Below are 10526 nucleotides of genomic sequence, written 5' to 3'. Positions count from 1 at the left end.
TCAGGCCTTCTTCCCAATCCCCCTCATCATTACCCTTCAGGCCTCCCACCCAATCCACCTCACTATTACCCCTCAGGTCTCCCTCCCAATCCCCTTCATTATTACCCCTCAGGCCTTCCTCCCAGTTCCTGTCATTATTACCGTCAGGCCTTCCTCCCAATCCCCCTCATCATTACCCCTCAAGCCTTCTTTCCATTATTACCCTTCAGGCTTTCTTCCCAATCCCCTTCATTATTACCCCACAGGCCTCCCTCCCAATCCCCTTCATTATTACCCCTCAGGCCTTCCTCCCAAATCCTGTCATTATTACCCTTCAGGCTTTCTTCCCAATCCCCTTCATTATTACCCCACAGGCCTCCCTCCCAATTCCTGTCATTATTATCCCTCAGGCCTTCCTCCCAATCCCCTTCATTATTACCCCTCAGGCCTCCTTCCCAATCCCCTTCATTATTACTCCTCAGGCCTTCCTCCAATCCCCTTCATTATTACCCCTCAGGCCTTCCTCCCAATCCCCTTCATTATTACCCCACAGGCCTTCCTTCCGATTCCTGTCATCATTACCCCTCAGGCCTCCACCTCAATTCCTGTCATTATTACCCCTCAGGCCTTCCTCCCAATCCCCTTCATTATTACCCCTCAGGCCTTCCTCCCAATCCCCTTCATTATTACCCCACAGGCCTTCCTTCCGATTCCTGTCATCATTACCCCTCAGGCCTCCACCTCAATTCCTGTCATTATTACCCCTCAGGCCTTCCTCCCAATCCCCTTCATTATTACCCCTCAGGGCTTCCTCCCAGTCCCCTTCATCATTACCCCTCAGGCTTTCCTCCCAATCCCCTTCATCATTACCCCTCAGGCCTTCCTCCCAATTCCCTTCATCATTACCCCTCAGGGTTTCCTCCCAATCCCCTTCATCATTACCCCTCAGGCCTTCCTCCCAGTCCCCTTCATCATTACCCCTCAGGCCTGCCTCCCAATCCCCCTCATTATTACCCCTCAGGCCTTCCTCCCAATTCCTGTCATTATTACCCCTCAAGCCTCCCTCCCAATTCCTGTCATTATTACCCCTCAGGCCTCCCTCCCAATTACTGTCATTATTGCTGCTCAGGCCTCCCTCCCAATCCCCCTCACTATCACCCCTCAGGCCTTCTTCCCAATTGCTGTCATTATTACCCCTCAGGCCTTCCTCCCAATCCCCTTCAGTATTACCCCTCAGGCCTTCCTCCCAATTCCTGTCATTATTACCCCTCAGGCCTTCCTCCCAATCCCCTTCATCATTACCCCTCAGGCCTCCCACCCAATCCCCCTCACTATTACCCCTCAGGCCTTCCTCCCAATTCCTGTCATTATTACCCCTCAGGCCTTCCTCCCAATCCTCTTCATTATTACCCCTCAGGCCTTCTTCCCAATTCCTGTCATCATTACTCCTCAGGCCTTCCTCCCAATTCCTGTCATCATTACCCCTCAGGCCTTCTTCCCAATCCCCTTCATTATTACCCCACAGGCCTCCCTCCCAATTCCTGTCATTATTATCCCTCAGGCCTTCCTCCCAATCCCCTTCATTATTACCCCGCAGGCCTCCCTCCCAATCCCCTTCATCATTACCCCTCAGGCCTTCCTCCCAATCCCCTTCATCATTACCCCTCAGGCCTCCCACCCAATCCCCCTCACTATTACCCCTCAGGCCTCCCTCCCAATGCCCTTCATTATTACCCCTCAGGCCTTCCAATTCATGTCATTATTACCCCTCAGACCTCCCCCCCAATCCCCCTCATTATTACTCCTCAGGCCTCCCTCCCAATTCCTGTCATTATTACCCCTTAGGCCTCCCTCCCAATGCCCCTCACTATTACCCCTCAGGCCTTCTTTCCAATTCCTGTCATCATTACTCCTCAGGCCTTCCTCCCATTCCCCTTCATTATTACCCTTCAGGCCTTCCTCCCAATTCCTGTCATTATTACCCCTCAGGCCTTCCTCCCAATCCTCTTCATTATTACCCCTCAGGCCTTCTTCCCAATTCCTGTCATCATTACTCCTCAGGCCTTCCTCCCATTCCCCTTCATTATTACCCTTCAGGCCTTCCTCCCAATTCCTGTCATTATTACCCCTCAGGCCTTCCTCCCAATCCTCTTCATTATTACCCCTCAGGCTTCTTCCCAATTCCTGTCATCATTACTCCTCAGGCCTTCCTCCCAATTTCTGTCATCATTACCCCTCAGGCCTTCTTCCCAATCCCCTTCATTATTACCCCACAGGCCTCCCTCCCAATTCCTGTCATTATTATCCCTCAGGCCTTCTTCCCAATCCCCTTCATTATTACCCCTCAGGCCTTCCTCCCAATCCCCTTCATTATTACCCCACAGGCCTCCCTCCCAATTCCCGTCATTATTACCCCTCAGGCCTTCCTCCCAATCCCCTTCATTATTACCCCTCAGGCCTCCCTCCCAATTCGTGTCATTATTACCCCTCAGGCCTTCCTCTCAATTCCTGTCATTATTACCCCTCAGGCCTCCCTCCCAATCCCCTGCATTATTGTCCCCTCTGACATTTTTCTACCGCTCCTTGCTGGTCTTACTAGAATCAGATTTCTGCTCTGGGACATTCATGGTCCTCAAACCTGAGTGGGAAGGCAAACCCCAGTTCTATGTGGTATGATTGAACTTTCACTCCTCCTCTTCATGTGGGACCTTGTTTACCACTGTTCCCACCGTGAAGTCCCTGCTTTGAGGTTTTGACTGCTAATTTCTCTTCCTGGGTGGAGGTGGCCCCACCGCCTCCCTTCCCCCCTCCCAGTAGCACCTGCCACCCGGTGGGAGGGTCTCCGGCCCATGTGTGGCCCCAAACCTTTCGCTTTTGTCAGAACAGGTTAGGAAGCCCCACCCGGCCCACGGCCTAGACTGCTTTAGGACAGATGAGATGGTGGCCACGAAAGCACCTTGTAAACCGTCGGTTGCTGAGTGAATACAGGGCAAAGGGCTCTGTGGTGCCAGTGCTGTCACAGCTCGTGTTTGGATCCCCCCCCCCACACGCCCTGTATCTTTCTAGTACTTCCACACCGCTTGGCCTGAGAGGCCTAGACTGCTTTAGGACAGATGAGATGGTGGCCACGAAAGCACCTTGTAAACCGTCGGTTGCTGAGTGAATACAGGGCAAAGGGCTCTGTGGTGCCAGTGCTGTCACAGCTCGTGTTTGGATCCCCCCCCCACACGCCCTGTATCTTTCTAGTACATTCCACACGCTTGGCCTGAGACAGAGACACCCTGCGTGCAGGTGCAGCCTGTCCTGACCCAGACCAAACCCCCAAGAGACCAGGACGTGTGAGTGTTCTTTGTCAGAATGCTCTTTCATGGCGACATTCTGTGAGGTGTGGACGGGGCCTGTGCCTCTAAGGGACACAGAGGCTGGACCCGTGACGTGGAGGAAACGGAGAGGAGCTCTGGTCCTGGTGGCCCGAGTCCCGCCACCCCATGCCCCGGGCGGCCGAGTGGCGCAGAGATGGCCCACCACCCCGGAGCTGCCCGCGCCCTGGGCCTCGTCCTGGCCTCCTTGGTGGCCGGGGAGCCTCTTGGCCGGGTGAGCACAGTCCCTCCGGTGTTTACGGTGCGAGGCAGGGCCGGCTGCAGAGGACGTGTGGTGCACGTCGGGTGGCCGTGTCGGTCCAGGCGTGTCCCCTGCAGGCCGCTGCCCGGCGCCCCCCTTCCCGCGTGCTGGCAGCCCCTCGGGCGGAGCCCGGGTCTGGGGTCCGCAGGGCGGGCTCCTGACTGTGAACCAGGGCCAGCGCGTTCTGTTATCAGTTCCCGTGACACAATTCCTGGTTCCCCCGCTGGGCCTTATTATTGTTATTCTTAAAAATAGTTGGGGGGGGGGTGTTGAAAGGCAGTTTAGGGAAGGGAGTGGGCTCGGGAAACGCACTCCACTAATTGCTCCAGGAAGCCGCCCTTGGCTGGGCGGGGGCCCCTGCAGAAACACACGGTTTATCTGGCAGCAGAGAGCCCAGGCAGTTCCGTGACGCAAGCACGTCCCCACCTCTGAGCCCTTCGAGCGGTGGTGACAGCCTCTGGGCAGCATTTCCCCATCTGGTGCCGTGATGGGGGGCAGATGTTGTGCAGGTCACTCCCGTGGCCTTTGCCAGCTCCTCTCACTTCCCCTCCGGCTGCCAAAAATCACAGGCCGATCGTGGACACGAACAACGGGACAGACGTGAAGGAAGAGCCCCGAACAAAGGGAGGCCCAGGCCCCGGCGGCCAGCCCTCCTCCCCGAGCTGCCCTGGCCTGTCTGACCACGAGGCCACGGAGAGGGGCCCACGGGGCGCGGACTTCACCAGGGTGCTTCCACTGCGGGGTTTATCTTTTGGTTTTGCAAACCTGCGGGAGCACAGGCTGCGCAGCGGCGCCTGCATCGGTCCTCAGGACCTGAGGCCGAGGCCTAACTGGTCTCTGGGATCACAGCGCCGGGTCCCGGGCAGCTGTGTCCTGCCGGCTCAGGACACCTCATCCTCTGGGGACACCTTTTCACAGGCTGAACGTAACTGACTGATGGAATTTCTGGTGATTTATGTAAGCTCGTATGCAGAGTCCTGTCCCTCTAATGCTCTCTATTTTTGTTTTCTTGCAGTAAACGAGATAATACGAAACGACCTCTCCAGTACCAACATCCACGCGTAGTCGGTCATTTGGACTCTCAGCAGCTGCGTGGTGTTGATTCGACGGTGACAACTGGGTCAACAGACTGAACTCACACCTGGTACCACTCGGAACTTCCACCTTAGTGAAGGCTTAGATCATTCGTACAAAGAAGTAGCTCAAGGAAGGAAGGAAGGACCACTCCATCTTCTGAAGGAAAGTCATCTCAAGAAGGAAAGGAAGGTGGATGGGAAGGAGGTGCACAGAAGACAGACCGTGTGATGCTCCCCTCGTGCCCGCAGCCTGACATGGCAGCCTGACCCCAGCGTACCCTTCAGGCACCCCTGCATGTCATACTGGAAGTGCCTTATTTAAGCAGACCGCGGCAGCAGGGCATCCTGGAATTGAGCATTGAACTGGCTACCAGGAGAGTATTTGTAGGAGCAAAAGCTGTAAAGACATTTCGTCATGCGGCTTTATCCTATGTATAAATTAAGAGAATACTGGCGAGCCGGGCATGGTGAGGAAAACCTAACACGTTTCCTAACTTTCTTCACCTCTTCCTGGGCTGTAATATACAATTCTGGTGCCTTACTCGGTGCGTTTCAGAACGCTTCCAAGGTGTCATCTCAGCTCTTTCATGACTGCCTTCCCTCCCCTGTGTTACTCAAGCCTTAGGGCTGTTCATTATAGCATGTTAGGATTTTGTTTTTAATCTGGCTTCAAACATAGCACAGGTAAGTTGAATAGCACAAGGTAGGTTACTGGACAAAAAAAGAAATCTATCTGTCTCGGGATAGATCTTGCATTTGCATGTGTGTACATATATAGCCATATATTTATGTATGAACGTAACGGAGGTGGTGATACTCAATCTTCGCCCAGCAAGGGCGTCCATGTCAGCAATAACCAGTATCCATTCTGGAAAATTCACCTGAGGCTCCAAACCCAGCTTCCCAGCCATTTCCGAGGGGGCGTCACCCAACCCCCGGGAGGTCTGTGTGTTGTCATCTCCTACAGTTAACCAAGCACTTTAGAAGCTGGGAGAGGTGCGTCCACAATACCGTCTGTTACCAAACGGCAAAATTGGAAAGAAACTATAAATAACGTTACAGAAGGATTGTAATATATTTGTTCAGCTGTAAGATTATTATTTCACAGAAGCCTTATAACTCTGCTTCATCTAAGGAACCGATAACCAAAAACAGCGTTTAATATGTGGTGACTGTAGTGTGTTTCCAGACTAGTTACTGTTACCAGATAAGTTAGTGTGAGCTTTACTACTGCATTTTTGTACCCTTAACAGCTTATTACGCGTTATTGCTAGCAGTGACCTGTCGTTTCACGTAACCAAAAAGCACGGTTTAACGAAAACATGTTTAACCTGATAACTGTGCCTTAGGAACTCACGCCCCCCTCCTGGAACTCCGCCGAATCGAATCGCACCCTCGGGGGAGGTGACAAGTCCTGTCACCAGACTCGGCGTTTTGGTGGGGAAAGCGCTCTCCCACAGAAAGAATTATTTTAAAAATGTTCTTCTGTACGATCATGTCTTACTTTTTTTTTAAGTCACAGAACCGAAAATCTGAAAGCCATATTTGTAACATTTGCACATTACTGTGAAGAGCTGAAGATATATGGCTTCGTGTACATACGACCCTGCCTTCCCACCTGAAGCCCTGCCCTGCATTTAGCCTCCTAGGAGTTGCATGAGACATTTCTCGGGAGACTGTCCTATGGAAAGGAAGCGTTCGATACCGTGTTAGCTCTCTTTGTAGTTAGAAAATCGATCCAATAAAGCAATATTCTTTTGCTGGACAGTCTCAGCCTGAGAGTGATTCATCCCGCGCACGGAAAATCCTTCTCCGCTCCTAAGCGCGTTCCCTGCTGTGGGTCCTTATACTGCTGTGTCTGTAAGAGGGGCTTCCCGCTGAGCAGTGTGAGCGGTGACTCTTTCCTCCTTACACGTCAGGGAGGCCGTCAACGTCTCTGCCCAGAGACGGAGACTGGCGAGGCCTCCCATGTTCACGGGAGACCCGCCATCGCCGTACAGGACGAGGCGAGTGGCCGCCGGGCTTTGCCGTCTCCTGTTGCTTCTTGGGGCACCCTCCCTGCCCCACCCCCAACCCCTGCCTCAGACTTGGGTGAGAGAATAGCATCTTGTTGTTGAGAAAGCAAGGGTGACACCTGGAGCTTCTCCAGGGATGAGTGCCCTGAATTGTGGAAACAATATTTTGCATTCAGGACTTTCAAAACGCAAGAATTCCTGTTTCTCTGGCCAGAAGGTTTACAGATTGAGGTAAAATCCTAGAAGAATCTCATCAACGCGGTTAGCAATCGACTGTCCCAGCCCGTTTCTGTGCCGACGTATTTGAAGGGAACCCAATGATAATGTCCACGGGAGCTTGGGGAATCGGGGACACATGCAGAGGGCCTGGTGGGGATTGTGGACAAGGTGCCCTCGAGCCCCCAGGTCCGGCTGGAGAGCTGGGCCCCAAAGGGAATCCCGGAGCCTATGGGGCGCAGAGGCGGGCAGAGCTCCCGTCCGCCTCACTGAAGAATGTGCTGGAGGCTGTTAGTTTCAAAGTGAGTTTTTATAAGCCCACCCCCATTCCCAACGACAGCATTTTATATTCCAGAAATAAAAATGTACATTTATAAAATGATGGTTTCTGCAGAGGAGGCTGGGCTTCTGCGAATACCCATTTACTTGGTTGTTTCTTTTATGTTGCTCTTGAGTAATAAGGAAAGCATACCCACCAGCTTGTTTCCGGCAGGCAGCTACTGTGTTTCGCTCAGGCGTAGAGACCCGGAGCGTCGGATCACCTCCCACCCGCGACGTCCGGGGTGACCTCGGCCCTGCAGGAGCCCGAGCAGAACTCGCCGTGGTAGTGCCTTCTCTGTCCGAGGGTGCCCCTGACCTCAGGAGGCGGGTCCCCGGCTGGTTGCAAGACTTCCTGCAGCCCCCGGACCCTGTCACCCAGACGGGCCGCTCCCTCCCCGCCCCCCGGGGTGCGCGGGCCCCGCCCGGGCTTCAAGGTGGGACCCGCGGGCCCAGCCGCTTCTGCTGGTCCCGTGACTGCCCGCTGTTGGCCCCAGCCAACGGAACTGCAAGGAGGGGGTCTCTGCGCCACCCTCGTTACATATTCCTTCAAAAATATGTTCCGCGTTGCAATAAATAAACTGTATTTGAGCTGATGTGTTTGGGGAGAAGAAATTGAAAGAAGAAAGACCGGAGCGGCTGAAGCGGAGAGAAAAGGGCCAGATGTGGGAGAAGTCCTTGCTCCACTGTTTTTTTTCAATGAAGGTAAAATTCACAGAAGATGAAATGAGCCGATTTAAAGTGCACGACTCGGGGCATTTGGTACATTCACAGTGTTGTGTGACCGCCACCTGTGTCCCCCAGAAGGAAACCCTGTGCCTGTGTGCCGTCACTCCCCAGCCCCGGGGAACCACGTTAATTCCGTGCGTGGATTTGTACGTGCTGGATGCTTCATGGCCTCTTTCGCGGGGCAGTGATTTCAGGCTTCATCCACATCACGGCATTTTTCACAACTTCATTCCTTATGGCCACATACTATCCACCGTGTGGATGGACCACACTTTGTGTGTCCCTCATCAGCTGATGAACATCTGGGCTGTTTCCACCTTTTGGCTACTGTGAGAAACGCTGCTCTGAACGTTCGTGTGTGAGTTCTCGTTCCAGCCCCTGTTTTCAGTTCTCCGGGGTACACACCTAGGAGTGGAATTCCTGGTAATATTGTAACTGTGTGTTTGACTTTTTGAAGAACTGCTTTCCCTTGTTCAATTTTTAGATTATCCGTCCCTGAGACAGACTCCGGATCACTAACCTAATTTGGAATCACATATGTGAAGCACACTGTATTTATAATTCTTTGTGCCAAAAAAATTACGCTAACTATAAGATGACTAAGTGTTCGTTGATGCCCAGGCAGAAGGCAGCTCTCACCCGTGCCCGCCACAGCCTCTGGGGTGGAATCAACCTGCCCTGGTTCCTGCCAGGAAACTGGGGCCTCTGCCTGTGAGTCTGAGTTGTTCAGGTGGTGCCAACCAGGCCCCAGATTACACGTGTGTCTTTTACTTCACACGTCCAAATTCCAAGAGCCGAGAAAAGCGCCTCACGGGGGGCCACCGGTGCCTCACCCTGTTTCTTAAAGAACGGAGCTGCTGCAGGCATTTCACACAACCTCCCTGCTGACGGTGGGATCTGCCACAGGGCCCTTCGGCAAACAGAGCTGCAGACACACACACACACACACACACACACACACACACACACACACAGCCCCACACACACAACCGTAGAATCTTCCATCCTCCAGCAGCTGCTGTTTTTTGGAGGCTGTGACCACAGGTCTCCAGGCATCGCGGCCTCCGCATGGCTGCGGGGCTGCAGCTCGCGGGCATGACCTTAATTACCAGGGCGCATTCGTCCTCGGCAGCCACTCCTCGTTTTTTTCCAAAAAGGAGGAGGAAGAGCACTAATGAGCATCTGTTGGTGGGGGGAGGTTAAGTCACATGTGGGAGGCAGGAGCTGGGGCGTGTGAGCCCCCATCCTCGGCCGCCTCTGCCCTCACATGCGTGTCGTTTGTGCTCGGGGTTCGTTGAGCTTCAAGGGTCTGTGGCGCTATGGTATTCCTCAAAAGTGGAACACGGCAGCCACGATCTCGTCCAGGGTTTCTGCCCTCCTTCCGCAGCTGCGATCACACGCCCGAGGCTGCGCGAAGCCGGTCCACAGCCCGCCAACGCTCAATTCTGCAGACTTTTTCTGTTTGACTCTCCTTAGTTTCTCGTGCTGCGTCCTCTTCCGCGGCATCCAGTCCCCTGTGGCGCTAGAGCGTCTCAGTCCCGACGCCGCAGCCTTTGATGCGAGGAGCTTGGTTTGTTAACGTGTTAACTCGGCCCTCTGACTTCTTGAACATGTAGGAGATAATTATAATAACTGTTTTAATATCCTTGTTTGCTAACTCCATGATTGGTGTGATATTTAGTTGATTTTCATGGCCTGATTTTTCGTCTCATTTGGATTGTATTTTCCCGCCTCTTTGCATGATTAGAGGTCAGACATCGTGAATTTTGCCTCACTGAGGGCTGGCTATGTTCTGTGTTCTTAATGAATGCTTGTTCTGGGATGCAGTTTAAGTCACTTGGAAAGGTTTGATTCTTTTGGGTCTCTTTAGCTTTTAAACTTTGTTTGACGGGACCAGAAGAACACTTAGCCTGAGGCTAATTTTTCCCACTCTCAGGGCAAAACCCTTCTGAGGACGCTCCCCGATGCCCTGTGAAGTATGTTCCACGGTGTGTCAGGCTTTGTGGGGCCCGAGCATCTCTCCCTTTAATCCTGTAGGACCACCGCTCTTCACTAGAACGTGAGGGGACTCCGTCCCACGCCTGTGGGGGTCGGGACTCATCCACAGCCCCAAGACGAACCCTCTGCAGGTCTCCCGGCCCCCTTCTGGGCAGCCCGCTCCTCTGCAGGAACACCCCTAAGCTTTGAGCAGCCTTGGCAGCCCTGCCCCGCCCTCTCGTCTCCCCAACTGTGGGAGGCTCTGCTGGGGTCCATCTCCCCACACCGGGGGCTGGAAAACCCTCTGCAGGCCGCAGGCTGTGCCGTCGCTGGGTCCCCCTCTCAGGGATCACTGTTCTTTGTTGCCTGATGGCTAACGTCTAACACGTTTCATATATTTTTTCCATTTTTCACTTTTTTGGGTGGGAGGATAAATCTGGGCCCTGTTAGTCCATTTTGGCTGAAAGCAGAAGTTCTGACGCTTGATTTTTCAAAAAGCTTCTTTGGTAGGCCAAATTTTAGTCAGAGAAGTAGTCAATCTTCCATTTTCCCTGCGTTTTATATCATATAACAATAATGCTATTCACATAAAAAC

This window comes from Physeter macrocephalus, chromosome 19 (assembly GCF_002837175.3).
Source record: "Physeter macrocephalus isolate SW-GA chromosome 19, ASM283717v5, whole genome shotgun sequence".
NCBI classification, from domain to species: Eukaryota; Metazoa; Chordata; class Mammalia; order Artiodactyla; family Physeteridae; genus Physeter; species Physeter macrocephalus.
The sequence above is the reverse complement of the archived record's forward strand: the minus strand, read 5'-3'. Positions refer to the sequence as shown.